The 6,528-nt window shown below is 42.8% G+C and overlaps 1 long non-coding RNA gene across 1 annotated transcript; it reads right to left on the minus strand.

The window, feature by feature from the left end:
- Positions 1-4,634: 4,634 nt before the first annotated feature.
- On the minus strand, positions 4,635-6,505 carry LOC145515203 (uncharacterized). The gene is made up of 2 exons (XR_014060749.1): positions 6,422-6,505; positions 4,635-5,916 (listed from the first exon to the last, which is right to left on the minus strand). It is a non-coding gene; the product is annotated as an uncharacterized LOC145515203 (long non-coding RNA).
- Between the last annotated feature and the right edge of the window lie 23 nt (positions 6,506-6,528).

The following is a 6,528-nucleotide window of genomic DNA, read 5'->3' on the forward strand; positions in this document are numbered from 1 at the left end:
GATTCTAGCTTTGACCTCTCTCAGAAATTCCTGCCTTAAATCCTCCCCTACAGAGAGGTCTTAGGTGTGGTGAGTGTGAGGCTTTGAGCTCAGAAACAAATTGTTAACAAATTTGTTAACAAATTCTAGATTATATAAAGAAATCAGTTTAAAAATTTCTAATTAGAATATAGGTGTTTTACAATTTTGTACTACTGTACCGCAAAGAGAATCAATTATACCTATCAATCGGTTTACTTCAGTCGCTCAGTCATGCCCAACTCTTTGGGACCCCATGGACTAAAGCACACCATGCTTCCCTGTCGATCACCAACTCCTAGAGCCTGCTCAAACTCATGTCCATCCAGTCAGTGATGCCATCCAACCATCTAATCCTCTGTCATCCCCTTCTCCTCCTGCTCTCAGTCTTACCCAGCATCAGAATGTTTTCCAATGCATCAGCTCTTCACATCAGATGCTCAAAGTATTGGAGCTTCAGGTTCAACATCAGTCCTTCCAAGGAATACTCAGGATTGATTTCCTTTAGAATGGAGTGGTGTGATCTCCTTGCAGTCTAAGAGACTCTCAACAGTCTTCTCCAACACCACAGTTCAAAAGCATCAATTCTTTGACACTCAGCCTTTTTTATGGTTCAACACTCACATCCATACATGACTACTGGAAAAACCTTAGCTTGGACATTAGCAGACAGACATTTGTCTGCAAAGTAATGTCTCTATTTTTTACTATGCTGTCTACATTGCTCATAGCTTTCCTTCCAAGGAGTAAGCGTTTTCTACTTACATGGTTGAAGTCAACATCTGCAGTGATTTTGGAGCCCAAGAAAATAAAGTCTGTCACTGTTTTGATTGTTTTCCCATCTATTTCGCTTGAAGTGATGGGACCAGATGCCATGATCTTAGTTTTCTAAATGCTGAGTTTCCAGCCAACTTTTTCACTCCTCTCTTTCAGTTTCATCAACAGACTCTTCAGTTCCTCTTTGCTTTCTGCCATTAGGGTGGTGTCATCTGTGTACCTGAGGTTATTGATATTTCTCCCTGCAGTCTTGATTCCAGTTTGGCTTCCTCAAGCCCGGCGTTTCCCATGATGAAAAGTGAAAGTGAAAGTCACTCAGTTCTGACCAACTTTGTGACTCTATGGACTATACAATCCAATGAATTCTTTAGGCCAGAATACTGGACTGGGTAGCCATTCCCTTCTCCAGGGGATCTTCCCAACCCAGGGACCGAACCAAGGTCTCCTGCATGATGCACTGTGCATATAAGTTAAATAAGCAGGGTGACAATAGGCAGTCTTGATATATTCCTTTCCCAGTTTGGAACAAATCTGTTGTAAAATGTAAAGTACTGTTTCTTCTTGACTTGCATACAGATTTCTCAGGAGCCGTGTAAGGTAGTCTGGTATTCCCATCTTGTTAAGAATTTTCCACACTTTGTTTTGATCCACACTGTCAAAGGCTGTGGCTTAGTTAATAAAGCATAAGTAGTTGTTTTTCTGGAACTCTCTTGCTTTTTCTATGATTCAATGGATGTTGGCAATTTAATCTCTGGTTGATCTGACTTTTCTAAATTCAACTTGAACATCTGGAAGTTCTCGGTTCACATACGGTTGAAGCCACGCTTGCAGAATTTTGACCCTTACTTTGGTAGTATGTGAAATGAGTGCAATTGTGCAGTAGTTTGCTCATTCTTTGGCATTGCCTTTCTTTGGGATTGGAATGAAAACTGACCTTTCCCAGTCCTGTGGCCACTGCTGAGTTTTCCAAATTAGCTGGCATATTGAGTGCACCACTATAGCAACATCATCTTTTAGGACTTGAAACAGCTCAGTGAAATTCTATCACCTCCACTAGCGTTATTCATAGTGATCCTTCCTATGGCCCACTTGAGTTCAGACTGCAGGATGTCTGTCTCTAGGTGAGTGAGCACACCATCCTGGTTATACTGGTCATTATGATCTTTTTAATATATATCTCTGTGTATTCTTCCCCCTTTTTCTTAATATTTTCCACTTCTGTTAGGTCCATACCATTTCTGTCCTTTATTGTGCCCATTTTTGTATGAAAAATTCCCTTGGTTTATCAATTTTCTTGAAGAGATCTCCAGTCTTCCCCATTCTATTGATTTCCGTCCCACGTTGGTCTCCACAGAGGTATGAGTAGACTTCCCTGTGTTTCAACCATATTTTTTAAAGGCGCTCTTCTTATTTAATTTCTTAAGAATTAGCACTTTATTAGGTTTATCTTATTTGTAATCCACTTCCTTGGACACTGTCTTATGTGTCCTCACTTTCTGATTACTTTTCTGTCACTATCAATTATGATTTTTAGATTGAAACATCTAATAGAACATTCTCAGAAACATGTATGAAAAGAAGTCGATTAAAGGATTATCAGGCACCTAGGATTTGTGAAACACATCTGGTGTCTCCACTTAAGGCAACTAAAAGCAAGAAGTAATCATTAGACTGCCTATCTCCTCTTCATTTAGCGCTTCTTGTAGGGTTTGATGTTGCTTCTCTCTGTATAACCTATTTCTTTGCCATCTCATTTTGTCCAGTTTTCTGTCTGTGATCTCTGTTTTGAAGGCTACAGATACCTAGTTAGTCTTCCTTCTGGTTTTAGGAACTTGGTGGGTGAGGTTGGTCCACAGGTTTGTGCCCTTATCCCCTTGATCTGGGCGTTGATTGCGTTCCTATGACCAGAGCCGGCCCTGCATATTGAGGGGAACTTCCACATTGCTCTGTGGTTTTCACTGCCCTCTCTGTGGGGATGCCTGCTCCCTGGTTGGTGGAATAGAGCCCCAGCTCTGTTTCGTAGCTGTGTTTCTGATCTGTGGTGCGGGGCTGGTGGGACTGGAGCACACCCCCGGGGAGAGACGCCGCCGAGTGTGGCTCCTCTCAGCATGTTCCCCTCGGGGTGTGCTCTGTGTGTCCCTTTCAGGCTCCAGCAAGCTCTTGTGAGGTCCTATTATTGGCACTGCTCTGGGTCCCAACTTAAGCCTGGCTCACCCTGCTTATTTAACTCGTATGCAGAGCTCCTCATGAGAAATGCTGGACAGGATGAAGCACAAGGTAGAATCAGGATTGCTGGGAGAAATACCAATAATGTCAGATATGCAGATGACACGACCCTTAGGGCAGAAAGCGAAGAAGAGCTAAAGAGCCTCTTGATGAAACTGAAAGAGGAGAGTGAAAAAGTTGGCTTAAAACTCAATATTCAGAAAACTAAGATCGTGGCATCTGGTCCCAACACTTCATGGCAAATAGATGGGAAACAATGGAAACAGTGACAGACTTTATTTTTTGGGGTTCCAAAATCACTGTAGATGGTGACTGCAGCCATATAATTTAAGGACGTTTATTCATTGGAAGAAAAGTTATGACCATCCTAGACAGCATATTAAAAAGTAGAGATATTACTTTACCACAAACGTCCATGTAGTCAAAGGTATGGTTTTTCCACTAGTCATGTATGGATGTTAGAGTTGGAGTACAAAGAAAGCTGAGCCACAACAAATTGATACTTTTTAACTGTGTTGTTGGAGAAGACTCTTAGAGTCCCTTGGCCAGCAAGGAGATCCAACCAGTCCATCCTAAAGGAAATCAGTCCTGAATATTCATTGGAAGGACTGAGGCTGAAGTTGAAACTCCAATATTTTGGCCACCTGATGCAAAGAAGTGACATTGTAAAAGACCCTGATACTGGGAAAGGTTGAAGACAGGAGCAGAAAGGGACAACAGAGGATGAGATGGTTGGATGGCATCACTGACTCAATGGAGATGAGTTTGAGTCAAGTCCGGGAGTTGGCGATGGACAGGGAGGCCTGGAATGCTGCAGTCCGTGGGGTCCCAAAGAGTCGGACACGAAGTGGGAGTGAACTGAACTGAACTGAATCACTCAGATGATCTGTTGGGAGGAAACCTAGTAATTGTAACCAGAGACCTGCTTACAACAGGGCAGCTGGCTTTTCTCTTAGGAAGTCGGTGCAGAAAGAAAGAGGGAGACCAGAACCCACATTGTCATTTATAACATAACCACAGAAATGATATACTGTTACTCCTACCAGAATCTGTTGATACACAGATTCATTTCAGTTCAGTTCAGTCGCTCAGTCGTGTATGACTATTTGCGAACCCATGAACAGCAGCAAACGAGGCCTCTCTGTCCATCACAACTCCCGGAGTCCACCCAAACCCATGTCCATTGAGTCGGTGATGCCATCCAACCATGTCATCCTACATCGTTCCCTTCTCTTCCTGCCCTCAATCTTCCCGAGCATCAGGGTCTTTTCAAATGAGTCAGCTCTTCGCACCAGGTGCCCAAAGTATTGGAGTTTCAGCTTCAACATCAGTCCTTCCAATGAATATTCAGGACTGATTTCCTTTAGGATGGACTGGTTGGATTCCTTGAAAAACTGGAAGTGGAACTGCCATATGAGCCACAATTCCACTGCTGGGCATACACACTGAGGAAGCCACAATTCAAAGAGACATGTGTACCCCAATGTTCATCGCAGCACTGTTTCTAATAGCCAGGACATGGAAGCAACCTAGATGTCCATCAGCAGATGAATGGATAAGAAAGGTGTGGTACATATACACAATGGAATATTACTCAGCCATTGAAAAGAATACATTTGAATCAATTCTAATGAGGTGGATTAAACTGGACCCTCTTATACAGAGTGAAGTAAGCCAGAAAGAAAAGCACCAATATAGTATACTAACACATATATATGGAACTTAGAAAGACCATATCGATAACACTGTATACGAGATAGGAAAAGAGACACAGATGTATAGAACAGTCTTTTGACTCTGTGGGAGAGGGTGAGGGCAGGGTGATATGTGAGAATGGCATTGAAACATGTAAATTATCACATGTGAAAAGAATCGCCAGTCCAGGTTTGATTCATGATACAGGGTGCTCGGAGCTGGTGCAGTGGGATGACCCAGAGGGATGGGATGGGGAGGGAGGTGGGAGGGGGGTTCAGGATGGGGAACACATGTACTCCCATGGTGGATTCATGTCAATGTATGATAAAACCATACAATCAGTCAGTTCAGTTCAGTCGCTCAGTCGTGTCCAACTCTTTCCGACCCCATGAATTGAAGCACGCCAGGCCTCTCTGTCCATCACCAACTCCCAGAGTCTACCCAAACCCATGTCCATCGAGTCAGTGATGCCATCTAACCATCTCATCCTCTGTCATCCCCTTCTCCTCCTGCCCCCAATCCTACCCAGCATTAGGGTCTTTTCCAATGAGTCAACCCTTCGCATGAGGTGGCCAAAGTATTGGAGTTGCAGCTTCAACATCAGACCTTCCAATGAACACCTAGGATTGATCTCTTTTAGGATGGATTAATTGGATCTCCATGCAGTCCAAGGGACTCTCAAGAGTCTTCTCCTACATCACAGTTCAAAAGCATCAATTCTGCTGCGCTCAGCTTTCTTCACCGTCCAACTTTCACATCCACACATGACCACTGGAAAAACCATAGCCTTGACTAGACGGACCTTTGTTGGCAAGGTAATGTCTCTGCTTTTAAATATGCTATCTAGGTTGGCCATAACCTTCCTTCCAAGGAGTAAGCGTCTTTTAATTTCATGGCTGGAATCACCATCAGCAGTGATTCTGGAGCCCAAAAAAATAAAGTCTGACACTGTTTCCACTGTTTTCCCATCTATTTCCCATGAAGTGATGGGAGCAGATGCCATGATCTTAGTTTTTTGAATGTTGAGCTTTAAGCCAACTTTTTCACTCCCCTCTTTCACCTTCATCAAGAGGCTGTATAGTTCTTCACTTTCTGCCATAAGGGTGTTGTCATCCGCATATCTGAGGTTATTGATATTTCTCCCGGCAATTTTGATTCCAGCTTGTGTTTCTTCCAGCCCAGCGTTTCTCATGATGTACTCTGCATATAAGTTAAATAAGCAGGGTGACAATATACAGCCTTGACCAATACAATATTGTAAAGTAAAAAATAAAAATAAATCATCAACAACAAAAAATAAAAAATAAACTGCTAAAAAAACCAAAACCAAAACAAACAAAAAAAAACTTGAGGACACAATGAATAGCAGGTTCATTGTTAACAAGGCTAAAATAATGTTAATTGGTAATAGTGATGCTGTGAGTCCTAATTAATCTATGTGTTAAGGTACAGATTTATATATAATGAATGGATACATTACAGAAATTTAAAACAGCAATTTGAAAGCAATAAAAACAGTTAAAGGGACTTGAAATTTTTGTGTTTAACAGTATTTTTTCAAAAATAAAGCAATTTTTTGCATTAACAAAAAAAATGACAGAGAAAGGAAGGACAGCCCAACATAAGGACCAACAGACCCCAAACTGACAGGGGCGGGGTTGAGGGGAAGCAAGGCTCTGTCCCCACTGGCCCCGCCCCTTCGTACCTGCGTTTCTGGCCTCGTCCGACCCTCTGCCCTGACGTCTCCTCTCGTTGGACGCGGCGTAGTGCGCTCACCTTCCTCTGTACCGGATCTTCCGCCAGCGCCTGCGC

This window comes from Giraffa tippelskirchi, chromosome 7 (assembly GCF_054371585.1).
Source record: "Giraffa tippelskirchi isolate mGirTip1 chromosome 7, T2T-mGirTip1v1.2.pri, whole genome shotgun sequence".
Classification (NCBI taxonomy): domain Eukaryota; kingdom Metazoa; phylum Chordata; class Mammalia; order Artiodactyla; family Giraffidae; genus Giraffa; species Giraffa tippelskirchi.